Source organism: Suncus etruscus, chromosome 18 (genome assembly GCF_024139225.1).
Source record: "Suncus etruscus isolate mSunEtr1 chromosome 18, mSunEtr1.pri.cur, whole genome shotgun sequence".
Lineage (NCBI taxonomy): Eukaryota > Metazoa > Chordata > Mammalia > Eulipotyphla > Soricidae > Suncus > Suncus etruscus.
In genome coordinates this window covers 5,565,036-5,582,374 of record NC_064865.1, presented here as the reverse complement: position 1 = coordinate 5,582,374, position 17,339 = coordinate 5,565,036, and the positions used below count along the sequence as shown (strand labels likewise).

The 17,339-nt window shown below is 40.1% G+C and overlaps 1 protein-coding gene across 2 annotated transcripts in view; it reads left to right on the top strand.

The window, feature by feature from the left end:
• The window catches only part of CLIC5 (chloride intracellular channel 5), a 197,786-nt gene that overhangs the window by 75,465 nt on the left and 104,982 nt on the right, over nucleotides 1–17,339 (top strand). The gene's annotated exons all lie outside the window — the stretch shown is intronic.

The window sequence follows — 17,339 nt, the reverse complement described above, 5'->3', positions numbered from 1 at the left end:
CCTTGCACTGGTCTTAGGAGTCATCAGGCAGGTGTCTGTCCATCTGTCTGTCCGTCCATTCGTCTATCTGTCTGTCTCTCATCTGTCTCTCTGTCTCTGTCCATCTGTCTATCTGTTCATCCACCTATCTCTCCATTCATCTGTCTGTCTCTATCTGTCCATCCGCCTCTCTGTCCATCCTTCTGTCTATCTCTCTGTCTAACTGTCCATCCGCCTATCTGTCCATCCACCTATCTGTCTGTCTGTCTTCTCTCTGTCTCTGTCCATCCGCCTATCTGTCCATCCATCTATCTGTCTGTCTGTCTTCTCTCTATCTGTCCATCCGCCTATCTGTCCATCCATCTATCTGTCTGTCTGTCTTCTCTCTGTCTATCTGTCCATCCGCCTATCTGTCCATCCATCTATCTGTCTGTCTGTTTCTCTGTCTGTCTTCAGGGAGAAAAATATACTGGCAGCCCTGGCAAACCCCCAGCATAGGACAGGGCTTACCTGTTCAGATCCCTGCCCCACCAGGGCTGTCTCCTTTTGATGGCATCATCTTCAGGGAAATGGCATGAAACTGACCCACCTGATCTGTCAACTTTTTTTTTTTTTTTTTTTTTTGGTTTTTTGGGCCACACCAGGGGTTACTCCTGGCTGTCTGCTCAGAAATAGCTCCTGGCAGGCACGGGGGACCATATGGGACACCGGGATTCGAACCAGCCACCTTTGGTCCTGGATTGGCTGCTTGCAAGGCAAACACCGCTGTGCTATCTCTCCGGGCCCTGATCTGTCAACTTTTCTGCTAACATGGAGGGCCCAGGGATCAGTCGGAAGGAAAAGGTGGGAAGGATGGAGGGAAGAAAAGAAAAGAAATGTTTAGATGGGCTTCACACAGCAAAGCCAAGAACCCTCTTTTTCACTTCGATTCAGGTATATTCGAACACAAAAGGGAACCAACGGTTTCTTGCCTCTAGACCTGCAATACATGCTTCCTTCTTGGACTTTTATGACTGTTGTTCCAAAGGATGGTTCAGGAGGGAGGCTGGTAGGAACAAGAAAGGGTTTGGCCAAAGGGAAACTTGGTAGTCAACCTGGGGCTGACAGGGATGCTCTTAGAATTCCGTGCAAAAATCCTGTGAATTCTCTGTTCTCTGGGCACAAAGTCTAATGCCAAAATGAGTTCCACTTCATTTGCAGCCTGTAGGAAGGAGGTGGGAGGCGAGACAGCCACCTTAATCAGTCCACGAACGTAAAACGAAAGAAACATTTGATCGGTCCTCTTGTGCTGCTGAGCCACTGAAGGCAGGAAACCTGAGGCTTAGGAGAATAGCCTCTAGCCTGGTGTGCAAAGAATCCCCAGGACTTGGGGCAGTGAGACGGAGCCTGCAGCCTGCCCCGAGTCCTAAGACATTTCACAAGAAACCATGAGGTTCTGATGAGCCAGAGGTCTCCTGACTGCATTTCAAAGACATAGAGAGAGTTCCTGGAATTGGGAAAATGCCATTTTAGCCAACTGTTCCTTATCTACAAAGCTAATGATACTGATAACAAGATTTTAGCAACAACAAAAAATGTGATCATAACTCTTCCCTCTCTAGTACCTTTTGAAGCCTACAAAAAATAAATCAAGGCCAGAGTGCTCAAGTAGGCTGGAGTGCTGGCAAGCAAGGCACTTGGGTTAGATCCCCTACAGTCTGCACCTTCTTTCTCCCCAACCTATGCACGGATCTGGGTGTTTTTTTGAGCACTGTGGATATGGCCCCAAACCCCAACTGATAACAACAATAACAAATCAGCTGTGACTTATTTTACTCTTGAAAAAAATGATATGTCCTGGTTAGTCTAGCTGACCACAAGCTTTTGTTAAATGTTTTCTTTCACAGTCTTTATTTGTTGGTTTGTTTGAAAATGTTTTCTTTCACAGTCTTTATTTGTTGGTTTGTTTGAAAACTATACAATGGAAATGACACCTGTGATTTTGTAACACTTGCTTTACTCTCTTTCTCTTCCTTCAAAATAATGTCATTTCTGTCACTCCCTCTGATTTGGGGGACTTCTCTGAACAGGATTTCCAAGTCCTCTGACAGATTTAGGTCAAGAAAGAGTTTCTGTACACTTCCTACAGGGCTGGGCATAGGTAGACAGAGAGGGTCTGGAAATGGTGTCCTCAGAGACTGAATAAAGAATGCTTCAACAAAGCCAGGAGTTCTCTGTTCTTGAAGAAAGCTGTTCTAGGGCTTTCTCAGATTCCCTAAGAGCGGGTAGTTTTAGTGTCAAGTTCCTGAAAGATATTTGAAACAAATTGACTCTTTAGAGGCAAAGAAGCCCTTTGCCCCACTACTTAATGTGGAAACGAATTCTATGGACATATTGGAATTTCAGGTTGGCAGCCTGGAGCTTTTATTCACTTACATAAAAAGCTCACTGTACAACCCCTCCCATCAAAATACACACACACACACACACACACACACACACACACCTTCAAGAGTCCCAAAATGCCTATGCTATCATTTTTTTTCTCCCTAAAGAAAAACAACCTGAGACAGTGAGAGACAGGCACACAGACAAAGAGACAGACACAGAAACAGAGAGGAGCCTTTTTGGGTAATTTAAAACCAGATTAATTAGTGAACAAAAAATCTGATGGGAAATCTCTTTTTAGTCGACAACCTAGCCCCTCTCAGGTACCCTCTCCTTCAGTTTAGTTTTGAATTCTGGCTTGGAATTATCACTCACAGGGACAAATAAAGGCTGGAGATCCTGTGAAATCAAGAAGTTGACCTGACTTTGAGCTTTCTTGTTTTAGGGAGGAGATGTCCTCATTTACCAATGTATGACATTTTTTTTAGTCCATGATTTCCTCATAAATAAAAGCTTTCTTGTTGAAGGTATCAGATCATTAAAGCAGTTTCTGCAGATAGATTAATTTCTAGGAAGCCTCTACGCAGGCAGCCTTTCTCAGTAACTGTTGGGATATTTGTCATTTTAACCATTCCATGGAAAGATCCTACCCTAAGTCCAGCCCAGGTGTATCATTCTAATTCTTGGTCAGTTAGGGAATTGCAAGGATATCTGATTCTGATGACGTAAATTGGGAGGTAGAGTGTTTTTATTAATGGTGCTGTCACAATAAGAAATGGCTGTATGAAACAGCCATACAACGCATCTCATTCAATTTATAGTACTCTTGTTCCTGCATCTTGGTTCATTCATGTGAAAAATGAAGGAAAAAAAAATCCAAGTGACTCACTGGGATCTCATGAGTCGTGTTGTTTTTAGAGCACACCGGGAGCTGCAGTTAGTGCTCCTTGCAACAGCCTCCTTGAAAAATCAGAATGATGATTAGTTTTATTCTCTGATTAAACAACACTTGTCAGAAGCCATGCGACATGCCTGGAAGTAGACTGTGAATAGTATTCAGAACCAGGCCTCCATTCGAGTAGTTTAGAGTCCACAATTCTTTCTCTTTCTTCCAAACATACTTATGTCAGAGCTTGTTCTTTCTTTTGTCAAGGTAGGCCCTCAAGATGGCAATTTTCTGATAAGTTCCTACTTTTTTCTATTTATTCACAGAAGAATGTCAATGAATCTACTTCAAATTTTTCCCCTGTAAGGAGAATTTTTTTTTTTTTTGGTTTTTGGGCCACACCCTGTGACGCTCAGGGGTTACTCCTGGCTATGCGCTCAGAAGTTGCTCCTGGCTTCTTGGGGGACCATATGGGATGCCGGGGGATCGAACCGCGGTCCGTCCTAGGCTAGCGCAGGCAAGGCAGGCACCTTACCTCCAGCGCCACCGCCCGGCCCCCTGTAAGGAGAATTTAAAAAGATCTTTGCCTTCATGATTTTAGATATTATTTAGATTCTTTAGATATTTTCTAAGAGAAGTTTGATGAAATATTTGATATTTTTTGTTATGTTGTTGTGGGAGACCACACCTAGACCCTATGCTCAGTGATCACTCCTGATAATGCTGGGAGGGCCATGTGAAATGAACTGGGCCAGCAGCATGCAAAGCAAGTCCCTTCACTATAAGGATAGTCCCTGGACTATCTCTCTATAGAATAAGAAAGATTTGAGTAGATAAGTTTAGATTTGAATGTCCCACTATATCTATAAATGGGACAGAGGTTTGGCAACATATAACCTGCACTCAAATCTTGTCTCTGACTCTCAGTAACTGAGAAAATGTGAACAAATTTCTTCTCTACAGCTCTCCCTTCCCCCTCTCTTTCTGTCTCAATAAGAGGGATAATGGTAACTAGACCTTTGGTGTTGTGCTATGGTATATATATTTGTCAAGGTATGCAACATAACCCTGAAACACAGTTTTGCATTTAATGTCATGTTAATAAAACTAAATGATTATAAATAAAGTAATCATGTAATTTCTTTTTTTAAAATAATATTTTATTTAAACACCTTGATTACAAACATGATTGTAGTTGGGTTTCTGTCATGTAAAGAACACCCCAGTGTAATATTCCCATCACCAATGTCCCAAATCTCCCTCCTCCCCACCCCACCCCTGCCTGTACTCTAGACAGGAGATAGGAGGATATCACCAGTTTGGGACAATAGGTACAAACCAAGATTGTTGAGACTTGAGATGCAAATGAGCCTTAGACCCCCCCAGTAATAAAAATTCTGTCACGACACACTTGCTGTGAGCATTACACAGAAGTAAGTGATAATGGCCCTTGGTAAAGTGAACATTGCTATAAAGACCTTTACTCCCATAATAATACATATGCCTAGCACAGTTTTGATTTTCAGGTACCTAATTTGCTTTAAGGTGTGAAGCATGGCTTTTTCCTTATTGGTAAGGATGTTTGTTTTTTTGAGAATACATGATGTCCTTTGCATCTTGGACTTTGATCATAAAAGGAAGACAAGTTCAGATAGTTGATTGTGACTACAATGGGTTGGATGTGAAAAGAGTAAAAACAAAGGGGAAAATGATTTGGAGAGACAAATATAGGATGTACTGAGCTAGTCTCATCGAGGTGTTTCTTCTTCCTCTATTGACTTTCCTCACTCCTTCACCTCACCTAGACACACCCCCCCCAGATGTAAGGTACCAAAGTGAATATTATGTTGGGTCAATTTGTAATGATCATCTCTTAAAGTAGGGACATGGCTTTTAACAAAAAAAAACTACATATTCAAATCACTTAAAATGCTTGCTATTGAATTGGTCTCTGTGAATGGGATCCAGAATCAGCCTTTTTTGCTCCCATTTTCACGTCACTCCAGCTTGTAGCTCTGGGTGAATCACAGGACAGTAATCAGAGAGGGTCTTGGCAATGTGCCACAGCTGCTCTAAGTGGTTAGTGAGGATTCAACCCCAGAACTTCTAAAGGCCCCAGGGCACAGTGGTTCAGACTATTCCATTGAACTAGAGCTTGTACCCAATCTTGGTGACTTGAAAACCCTTCCTCTGGACTTTCTAAATGTCAGGGCCTGGGCCATTCTAATCAAATAATCAGCATGGGGAAATAAAGCACAGTCCCACTGATTATCTCAAACAAAAGGATTAATCGTTTCATTCACTGGGGTAATCCAAAAGGTTCTGGCAGTAAGGCAGAGCACGAGTTGAGTCAGGCTGACCCATGGTTGGTCATCTGACTTTTAGAAGAGACAGGAGCAAAACTGGTGACATGCCCTTTATGACACCGAGTGACTACCCATAGCCATACTTTCTCAGACAATTCCTCTGAGCCCAGTAGTTCTGATGCTTTCTTCATTCCATTAAAAACCTGCTCTCCTGTCCCACTGCATTCAGAGTTTTCTTTGTACCCAAGAATCCAATAAACAAATTCAGCTTCTCTTCTACATCAGTGAGTGCCTTTTCCTGATAACTTGTATGCATGGGAGTGTGAGGGTCAAAGGTCAGTGGATGCGCATACATTTCAAGAGCTGTGCCAGGTGGTAGGATGAGCAGTGGGGGTGCTCTGACAGTGTCCTCAGCACCTGATTTCCTGCTGACTTGTATTATTTCTCCATGTATGGACTTTCTCCATCTAGAGGGAAGAGAGGCATGCCAAGACTTTTGATTTTGGTTCATTTGAGCTTCCAGAGATGGGGTCCATTTTAAAAAGGGCAGGATAACAGTAACAATGACAGTGTGCCATTGGCTACCAGAATGACTATTGCTCAGTCTTGTCCTCTGACAGGTTGTTTGACTTCTCTGGTAGTCTTCTTACCAGTAGCAAGATACTAATATTACTACATATTCTATAATTAGAGTGGGCACTGGACAAACTGTATATAATTCTAAGAGAGAAGTGAAACCTACTTTGCAAGTATAATAGAGCCCAAATAGAAATCAGATCCTTGGGATTCCCTACTTTGATGTGTCCAAGATGTCTCAGGTTATAGACTCATTTATAGCTTTCTGGTCCCTTTGCTGGAGCTGGTGCACAGGTCTCTGAGGTGAACACTATGCTGTCATCTTGAATCTGCCTTCTCTGGCAGGGCAGGTGAAGGGAACTGGAAACTCTTGGGAATAAGTGTCTGAAGTAAGGTGCTTGCCTGATGGTGAGTGAGGTGTAGATCTTAGACTGAAAGTTCTTCATGCACAAAAGAAGTTGATTCTTCCTGTAATTTTTTTCCCTCATCCAAGGGAGCTCCCAGCTCTGGACCAAGATGCTCTTCCAGTTGCATGGAACTATACTCCAGGGATTTCACCCTTTCCCTGTCAATGGGCTACGTCTCCTGCTCACCTGGAACTATTATTGCTCTGGCCTCTCACCTAGAACTTTGACTTCGGGGAAAGAAGGCTCTCTGCAGATTTTCTCACTTTGTATCCAGTAACCTGTAGTGTAGCTCAGTTATTGCTACTCTCCTGGAAATGGAAAATAAACACACATTTATATGTGTTATCTGTCCCAACTACAGTAAAAACAATACACTTTCAATATCTGAGATCATTTAAAACTGTTACCCAGAAGACTTCCTCAGTTATCTTTGTCAGGAAGGGTGGAGAAGCAGAAATTCCAAAGAAGAAAGTTTCCTGAAGAGGTGGGTCAGACAAAGGCTTCTTCCCACCCAAGGTCTCTGACCTTCTCTCTATGATTGTATAGGGTCATCCCAAAGTCCATCCCATCCCACTACCACCCACCTCAGCCTTCTATCGAAAGAGGCACTTATTTTTTTAAGTTTAGTTGTTACAGTTTAGGTCTCACAATTTCATTCTTGTTGACTCTCAGACATGGATATTTTGTTTTGTCCTTTCATAACACCACCACCCACACCTGAGTCCTCTTGGTCTCTGTGCCCCATTAATTCACATCTGTCTTTATCCTCCTCCACTTAATTTATTTTCTTTCTTCCTATACTTTGGGGAACCAAGAATATTTAAATAGGACAACCCCATTTAAACTACTGAATTCTTTAATGCAATAATTCTAAATACTGCATATAAGGTATATCATCCTATATTTATCCCTGTTCTGGCTTACTTAATTTAATATAATATTATCCAGTTCCATCCCTGTTGTAGTGAATTGTGTGATTGCGTCACTCTTTTTTTTTTTTTTTTTTGGTTTTTGGTTTTTGGGCCACATCCAGTGATGCTCAGGAGTTACTACTGGCTATGCGCTCAGAAATCATTCTTGGCTAGGGGGACCATATGGGATGCCAGGGATCAAAACAAGGTCTGTCCTTGGATCAGCCACTTGCAAGGTAAACTACCTACTGCTATGCTATCGCTCCAGCTCCATGCATCACTCTTTTTATAGTAGTATTCCACCTATGTAGTATTCCATCTATGTATTATTTCATCATATATGTGTTCTGCTTACTCATGATCCACTCACCTGTTGTTGGACATATAGATTCATTCCAACTCTTAGCTATGATACCTAGTGCCACAATGAATGGTAGTGTGCATATCCCCTTTTGAATAAGTCTTTTTCTATCCGGCAGATAGATATCCAAAAGTAGAATTGCTGGGTCATATGAAAGCTAGATTCTGAAGTTACTGAGAACTCTCCATAGTAGTTGTTCTTCATAGGAGTTTAAACAGACAGCATTCCCATCAGCAGTGGATGAGAGTTCCTATTTCACCACCATAAGAGATCATTCCCAGTATTTTTGATATGTGTTATCCTCACTGGTGTGAAATATTTCTTTCTCATCTTAATGTTGATTTCCCTAATGATAAAAGATGATAAGCATTTTTTTCATGTGCCTGTTGACCTTCCTGAGAAAGGTGTCTATTCATTTTCTCTCCCCGTTTTTTGATAGGAATTTTAGATATTTTTTGGGGGGGTGAAATGGGACATTCTTTAAGGATAAGTAAGGTAGTCTGTTATCAGAATGAAAATGCATTATAACTGGGTAAAAGAATTGGAGTTTTTAACCTCTAAGCATACCTTATAGCTTTACTGTTCTGAGAGGATTCTTTGAATTTTATTTATTGTAAGCATCCTGCTGAACAATGCTCACTAAAGCTCAATTTTTCACAGCATGTGAGAAACACATGGATTTGCTCTGATCCTTGCCCTTAGAGACTCGGATTTAGAAGGTCAAGGTGAAGTGTGGGCATCCTTTATCTTTAAGAAACTGCCTTTCACTGATTCTTGGATTTATCAATAAGTAAGGCCATAGGCTCAGACCATGGGTCAAGAGGGCTGAGTTAATTAGTGGGGCATCCAGAGGACAAGAGAAAGTTTAATCCCTAGCTCAAGTCTGCTCCTCATAGGATGAAGGAGGCTAAGGCTTAATACCTAATACTATGCTTATTAGGGGGCCAGATAGATAGTACAAATGTTAAGATAGTTGCCTTGAATGTGTCCAACTGGCTTGATCTCCAAAACAGCATGTGGTCCTCTGAGAACATCATTGCCAGGAATGATCTGTGAGTGGCTCAAAACCATAAAACAAACAAACAAAAATCTTATTTGTATGAATCACCTCAGATTAACTAAAATAAAATCAGTGAAGGGGGAAAAGAGTGTTTTTGATCTTTATTCTATAACAATGTATTCTTTGTATTTTTAAATGATATGAATAGAAAGTACTCTGAATATGAAGGAGATATTGATATGATAAGGAATTTAGGAAGATGAAAATTAAAACAATTTATAAATCAATAAATAAAATAATAAAAAACATATTTGTGGGGCTACCTACTCAATACCAGTCTTTGTGGCAGAGAAAGAGTTGTGATGAGAGATTAAAGAAAATGCTTTGTGAGCTTGCTACTGAAAATGCAAAGAGGAATCAATGTCATAGAGTAATAGACAATTAAATGAGGGATGCGAATGAAGGAAGCAGAGTGGAGTGTGGCCCATGTGTAGCTGAGGGCAGATAGAACCCAAGTTGTCCTCTGTTAATTTTCTTGTTCTGTTTTTGGTCTATACCAAGTAGTGCTCAGGATTTCTGGCTCTGTACCCAGGGATCATCCTCTGTGGTTCCCAGGAAATCATATTTAGGGCAGGGATCAAACAAGTTCAGCAGTGTACAAGGCAAGCTTACCTTAGCCTTGTATTAGCCTCTGGCCCCTGAGTTGTGCTCTAAAGAGAGAGATCAGTGTTTTGAGAGTATCTAGAAGATACAGCCAATGTCAGGTCCAGACCCAGTCTGGAGGGGATGATGTTCCAGGATCAGTAGGTATTAGGTTGTATGAAGAGAAAACATAACTAGAAGAATTTAGTTTTGAGTCATATATGAAACACACACACAAACATACAACAGTCACTCAAAGACTACAGTGAAACAGTGTTTTAAATGGCAGATAAATGGCTTCTGCTATCTTGTGATTCATGGGAGGAGTAACTGGAAGTTTACATACTGGATAGCAACATAATTTGTTCCTTGTTTAGAAAGAGTCATATATGCATTAAGTGTCTTGGCATAAAAATAAGGATACCTGGATTATAGCCACCGTTCTGCCACACATTTGGGTTGTATGGTTTTTCTTATGATCAAGTTTCCACTTCTATATATTGGAATTCACAACACAAAATAGTATAAATATTTTTTTTGGAGAAGCTTCTCAGAATCCTCTAGTTAAATTTATTGTATAACACTTGAAAGACATGAATTTAAAGAAATTAAGTAAGATTTAAAAAAAGCTATTTACTATTGTTTTTATGACTGTTAGAATAAAGAAAGTCTTGAGGCAGAGGCCAACAGGGAAGGTACTCATTATTGCTACTAGGGTACTATAATGCAACTAAATCATAGTTTAGGGGGAGAGTATGATGTGAGGGGTGATACAAGGACATAATTGGGCATAGACCATAGAATAAGCATGTGAAAATACAGAAGAGACCCAGAATATTAATAATCTGATTATATTGTGATTTATCTAAATAATTTTTCCTATGTTTGGACTGATGGTGCTATTAGTAGACCTAGCAGTTATTATCTAAATTTGATAAAGATAGAACATTGATTGATAAGCTAATTGAGCTTGAAATTTAGGGTTTCTTCTTTTTTTGTGTATATGATGGAGCGTGGGTGTTGGTGTATGGGAGCAGGGGTGGAATCTTCCCAGCACTGTTTGGGAGCCTGTAAACCACTCCCAGTATTACTCAGCCTGCAATTCCTCCAATCTTTTGAACTATTTCCTGCCCTAAAGTTCCATTTATACTGAAGTTCCATGAATTCATGATAGAAACAGAGTTATTGGGCTGGAGAGAGTACTTCAGGTGAGACTTCTACTTGGTATGTGCTTGAACCAAGTTCAATACCTGGCAGCACATATGGTCTCCCAAGTCCTGTGGTTCATGATTACAAAGCCAGGAATAAGCTTAAACACATCTGGATATGTCTGGATTCCTCCCTTACCCCAAAGCAAAGAAATGGTGCTATTAAAGAAGAGAGTTATTCTTCTGACCTTATAATCATTTTGACTGAGGTAATGGTAGGTCAGTCAAAATCAGTTGTTCATTAGTGTTCTGGGGAATCAGGACTAGAGACACAAGATGAGTAAGCCTGGGAATGTGGACCTGATCCTCTGTTGATATTTATAGTTGAAAAATACTGTTCCAGAAGGAGGAAATGTAGGGAAGAAATTATGACTGTTTACAGGAAATGTTCATTTGAGAGGGAGAAATAAGCTTCATGAAGAGTAAGCAGAGGTGACAGATAGGAAAGAAGAGAAGTGGAAAATAAACATAACATTTTAATGGAAGGCATTATCTAAACATTGACTCATGTAGGGGAAGAAATATCAGAATGAGTCCCAGAAGAACTAAGAGTTCTGTTTGGTTGTGGCAAAGGAGGTGTGAGGGGATGTGAAAAAGGTGAACAAAAATCTGAGTGGGCTCATTAGACACCACTCCTGGAACAGTGCATAATTCAGACTTTTATTTATAATTTAGCAGATAGCTTGTACTACTGCCTGCATGTGGGCAGTTATATTTTGAGATAAGAAAGTGCTTAATTGAGTGAAGATGCTTGGGTAGGTGGTAATCCCAATATTTGGTCACTTTTAAGAGTATAGTATGTAGAAGTCTCATGATCTTTAGCCAGCATCTAGATATGGTCTATGGAAGGACTTTAAGACGACATTGTCAACTTCTTTTTAAGACTGTTTGATGGTATAGAGAAGAGAAAGAAATGACAGACTTAAGGATCCACAAAGAAAAGAGTGAAGGTGTGTATTATGAATGAAATCCAACTAGTAACCTATTTTCTAGAATGAATAGGATGTAAGAACCATAACCTCACTCCTATTTCTTAAAAATCCAATTGGGGATGTTGGCATGGCAACAGATAAAGAATTCTGATTCAGGCCCAGACTTGTCTCCTCTCATTGCATGCCTCTGCTTTCTGATGCTGACAGAAACAGATGCCCAATAAACACAGCAGGTGGGACAGAGAGAGGCGATCTCTGATACCTTTTATTTATTTATTTATTTTAGAAAGTGGACTTTTTAGAATCTTATAGTCATATCCCATATCCTCAGATTCAAAGTGACTTGGTAACTTGGCTTAGAAATCCATCTATGTGTTGTCCTTTATCACAAAGGCCTTCATTTTCCTAATAAGATTAAGAGTTCTGGCAGGCCTGGACCCCAGAATAGGAGGAAAAGGAATGCTATTGGGTCAATGTGAAAGTTCTTCATTTGGGTACTGACAGGGATCCAGCAGAGTTCTTATAAGAGTCAAAGATAATAAGAAACACAAAACCTTCTTCGTAGAGTTTTTAACAGTTCAAATATAAGGCATTGTGTTCTGTACAGACCCACACGTGAAACAACAACCTTTGCACTTTATCATCTTCTAAAACAATGATATGCTTTATGAAAGGGGTTTTATTATATTTCAGGTCCTGTCATTCCTTTGCTGGACTCTGCCGAGGGGAGGCACATAGGAAGAGCAAAAGTGATGCATCACACAAAACATTTCCAAGGATGCTACCTAAATGGGACTGGATCACTCCCATGTATTTTGTAGTGCTCAGAATGCAAATGGTATCAGTGTGCCCAGAGAAAGGAAGAATAAGATTTGTAAACACCAAATCAATGTATCCAATAGTGATGATTCATTTCTTGTTAACAACCTGTGAATTTTCTCATCAATTGATAAGACAGCAAAATGCATTTAGCTCTCCACCTCCTGTCTGTTGTGTATGTAAATATTTTAGGGAATTATGTTACTGACCCTACCCTGATCGGTGATTGTGTCCTACCCTAGGGTGTGACCTGGCATTCTGCCCCCACCCTAGGGTGGTACCTGATTCTGCTTCCAAAATTGGGTGGTATCTGATCCCACCATTGGGTGGTATCTGATTCTGGTGGATAAAAACAAGGGTCTGTGGAAGGCGAGAGGCTTTTGGCTGGAACTGTTGCTGAGTCTTTGGACTTCAGTCTTGTCCACCGAATAAAGCTAATATTTCCCCAGCCTGACTGCTTGCGAGCTGTTTACCTGCCATTTCACCTCAGAACTGATGGCTGGACCAGGTGGCAGACGCGTGCTCCGAGCTGGAGGGGAAAGACCTCATCCTCCATCCCTCCATCAGTCAACCTCTTCAGGGGCTGACTTGCAACACCTGTCCACTTTGTCTGATGTCATTCATTTAGTTTTCCTAGTACTCTCTTGTTTACATTGACTCCCTTGTCTCAACTCAACTCTTACAAGCTGGTGCTTTGAAATATTGGAGGCAGCATGTAGAACTGTGCTACCTTTCTCAACCTTATTTCTCATTCTACTTGAGGAATTAATTGGATTGTGGATTGATGTAATCCCATCCCACTCAGTATATGCCTTGTTACTCATAGGTTGGAAACATCTTTGAAAGAAGATCCTTGAATTGGTGTTGAGACCACCTGGTCCCACCTCCAGGTGTGGTCTATTCTTTCAGAATAAATACTTGGAGTTTTAGAAAATGCCCTCTTGTATTTCGGGACTTCCAAGGAGTTTGCTGCTTCTTAGGAGCAAAGGGCAAACATTTGGGAACTCCTGAATTCATCTCTCCCTCCTTATGTGTGTGGATGTGGATTATTTCCTATATCGACATTTGCTTCCAGACTTGTGTCTTTCCAGTGTTTTTGCTTTAGAACCTGAGGATTAATTCTATGCTATCTAAAAAAATGCTTCATTCACCATAGTGTTTCAATGCTTAGTGTTTAAAATGCTTCAAACACCTTAGTGTTTGGGGAAGCATTTTAAAGTCTTTTATCTGTACACATTCCCTTTGAAAAAGGAAGACTGGATCCTTTTATTCTAGACAGCTTCACTGAAGGGAACTTTGTACCGTGTTGTGAAGCCCATATTTTGGAAGATACAGAGATTCTCACTGCAGACTGAAAATATCTTCACCACAGTGGGCTTTTCCAGCTCTGCTATACTTCCACTCCCATCATAACAACCACCTGTTACGATCCCCAAATTGCAGCGCAAACATGAATCCAAGTCTTTGGGGACAGGGTTTTAGTTATTGGTAGTTAACAGTTGCCTTGCAATTCTGACATACAACCTATTGCTATCACTGCCTGTAACCTAGCAAATGGCCACAGGATATCCTGAACCAGAGAAATAATGTTTAAAAGTAAAAAAAGAAAATTAAGCTCTATGACTTTCAGACATGGAAGAAACATGTGTATGTTTGTAGGATGGGTCTCCTACTTGCCATCAGGAACGCTTGATCCCCAGTGTATATAGTATTCTGGCTATCTTAAATATTGACCTTTGGAATCTACTCTAGAGTCTATGAAATAATAAAATAAGTCATGGAGTTGATTTTTTTTTTCTCAGCATCTCATCCTCCTTCCCATAAAAGGCTTATAATGAAAAGTTTTTTGAAATAGAGAATAGTTAGGGGATTAGTTGGGGCTAAAAAGTATAGGAAAAGTGCAGTTTGATGAGTTGATTGTGGAAGAAGAAAAATCTGTCTTATTTCTTGTCCAAGAGTGCATTTGTACTGTGAGGCATCATAGATTGAGCCTGCAAACCAAGTAATAGTTGTGGCTCTGTGCTCCTCTGAGCTTATTGCTTCCATTAATTCTGTCAGTCATGTAGGGGAGCTCCATTAATTTATCAATGAGGAAATTGATATGCAGAGAGATAATTCCTGACTGACACTGCCTGAGAGCCAGAGCATAGTAAAACCAGGCTTTGACACACATCCCCTCAGGTCATTTTCTGACATCAAGATCTATGCACTCTCTGGGCCTCATTTCCCCAAACCCTATAGCCACATGAAGTGAAAGACATTTGTTTAATAGCTAGATAAGAAAAAATAACTCTGTGGTCTTGCCTTTCCAATATTTTGCACTTGCCACAAAAAGTAGACCTAGGTCACTTTGAACAGACCGATATCCACTGGTCACTGACTGGATAGAGGGGTTAGAGTTCCTTAAAGACTCTCTTATTCTCAAGGCTTCTTGCTTCCACCCTGCTTTGCTACAGTAACATTAGCTCCAAACCTGTGATTATCCTCTTCAAAGGCAAGTTTTCTAGAATGCTCTTTTAGTGTGAAAGTGATAACTGGACTTTTTATTTTTAATAATTTTTATTGTGACCAAAATGAATTGCAAATCTTTCACAGTAATATTTTAGGTACATAGTGACATTGAATCAGGGGCATTCCCACCACCAGTGTTGTCCTCTTTCTACCCCTGTTCCCAGCATGCATCCCATATCCCCTTCTTTCCCTCCCCCCCCCCTCCAGCTGCTAGTATAAGAGGTCCCCTCTGTGTATAGCTTGTTGTAGAATGGATATCAATTCTGTTGTTGTTGACTTTGGATTTGGTGTTTAAGTCTGATCATTTTTTTTTTGTTTCTACTCAATGTTCATAGGACTGTTTGGTCTTGGTACTATCCATTTTTCCCTTCAATTTATGAGGAAGACAAGATGATTCAAGTTATTTGGTTCTGTTTGAAGAAAAAAAAGAATAGAAAAAAGAAAAAAAAGAAACGAAAATAATAAAAAGCAAAACCAAAAAACAAACAAACAAAAAACAGGGAGGGGTAACTGAACTTTTTATAAGGGTTGTTAGGCCATGCCCAGAAGTGCTCAGGGACTATTTATGAGTCTGTGCTCAGAGGTCACTCTTGGCAGTGCTGTTAGGACATAGGATGTGCCAGTTTTGGTTCATGTAAGACAAATACTTTACCTGATTTACCAACTTGAAAGTGGTAACTGAATAGGCTACTCAGAAACATTGTAACATAAATGCCACATATACTAACATTGTTTTATTATATCAGGAGGCAGGAGGAAGGTAATCAAGAGGTATATAGTAAGGCTAGGAATGCTGAGGTAAGCACCACATGCATGACACTAGACATTTGTCAAGACATCCCCCTTGCGTTCAAGAAAAGTGCTTTTTGAACAATGTGGGGTGCTTATCAAATTCCAACTTTCAAACAATGTAACCAAAGCTGGCCATTGGTCCAAGAGCCTTGGGATCTTAGGGTAAATATAAAACTCATATTTGTAAAGTTGAAGCCCTTAATTTGAAAGAAATCTTATATTTCATCGATGAAGTCCTACCCTATAACTAAGAAATAGGCTCATTTACAGATGTATAAATATAAAGTAGAACCTCAAATTAAAAATTACAATTTACCCATGTCCTACAAAGATGAAAAATAAGAAGAAAAGGAAGATAACAATTTAGTCATGAAATTTATTTGGATTCTATTGTGTTCTCTTAAGATTTTAGCAGCTTGAAAAAAAGCCTAAAAACACTTTTTGATATCTGAATGCTGGGGTCCAAGGCAGCTAAGTTCTTACACTGCCACAAAGCTGATTGAAATCACAGTGATGAATGCCCATCAACTGTGGCTACTCTCATGCTGGACCTTTGCAGAATTATTCTGAGACATAATGCCCAGTTCAACTCTCTTTTCTGGCCTTTATTGGGTCACCCAAAATGGACACTATGAGGCTTATCTAAGACCTAATACTCTTCAGAAAACATTTTTTCTACCTCTGTGCCAAGAACTACACTCATAAGGGTGAGGCACCTTTCATTCCAGAATGGGCGATACACAGCTCTCAGAGGGAACGCCCGACTGGTTAACTAACACATTAGAGCTAGGGAGTCTGTCCCATTGTGTAATCAGTCCCACAAACACCAGTCAGGAGGGGGAGAAAAGTGGTTCTCAGTTGTACGTAGTTGAGGAAGGGTTTGTGATGTGGAGAAGGATGGGAAAAAGAGGGCAAAGATGGAAGATAAATGCCATGCATTCCAAGTTCTGCTACCTGAGCAGATTTTCTTCTATTGAATTAAAGCAAATAAGATCAATTGACCATGACTTCCTTAAAGTTACATTTGGGTCCTTTCATCATGGCTGTTTATTTCTTATAAGGGAACATGTGCAGTATAATTTTCTTATTGCTATGCATCTACGTTCTATTCTGCACAATATATCATACACAGAGTTTAAACAGACAATATTTCAAATATACTATTCACTGTAATAATTATATCAATTCATACTTTCCTTTGCTTTTATTCCCTATTTATTCAAATGTTTATGAAGTTATAGTGAAAATCTTCTAGAATTAGGAAGCCTGATTTTTGCTCATGCTTCTTTTCCTTATAGTATTCTGGAGTGTTGCTTTCTCTCCAAAAGAAAGGAATTGGATTAAATGAGGTGCCTTTCAACTCTAAAGGCTGATTATTTGGTTCATCTATGTACTTGGTACTTCATGAGCACTGGTGGGAGATTTTAAGAAGGTTCAAGCAGCTTATATCTACATGCCCAAAGTCTGGGTTGGTATCAGCAAAATTTTTTGATAAAGAGACACAAAGTAAATAATTTTTATCTTGTGGTCCATACAGTCTTTGTTACAGCTACAAAACTTGGTTATTACAGAAAAAATAAACAGCCACTCTGAGAGGGAAGTGATTGAACAGCTGCTAAGTTCTTGTATTTGGAGGACCGAG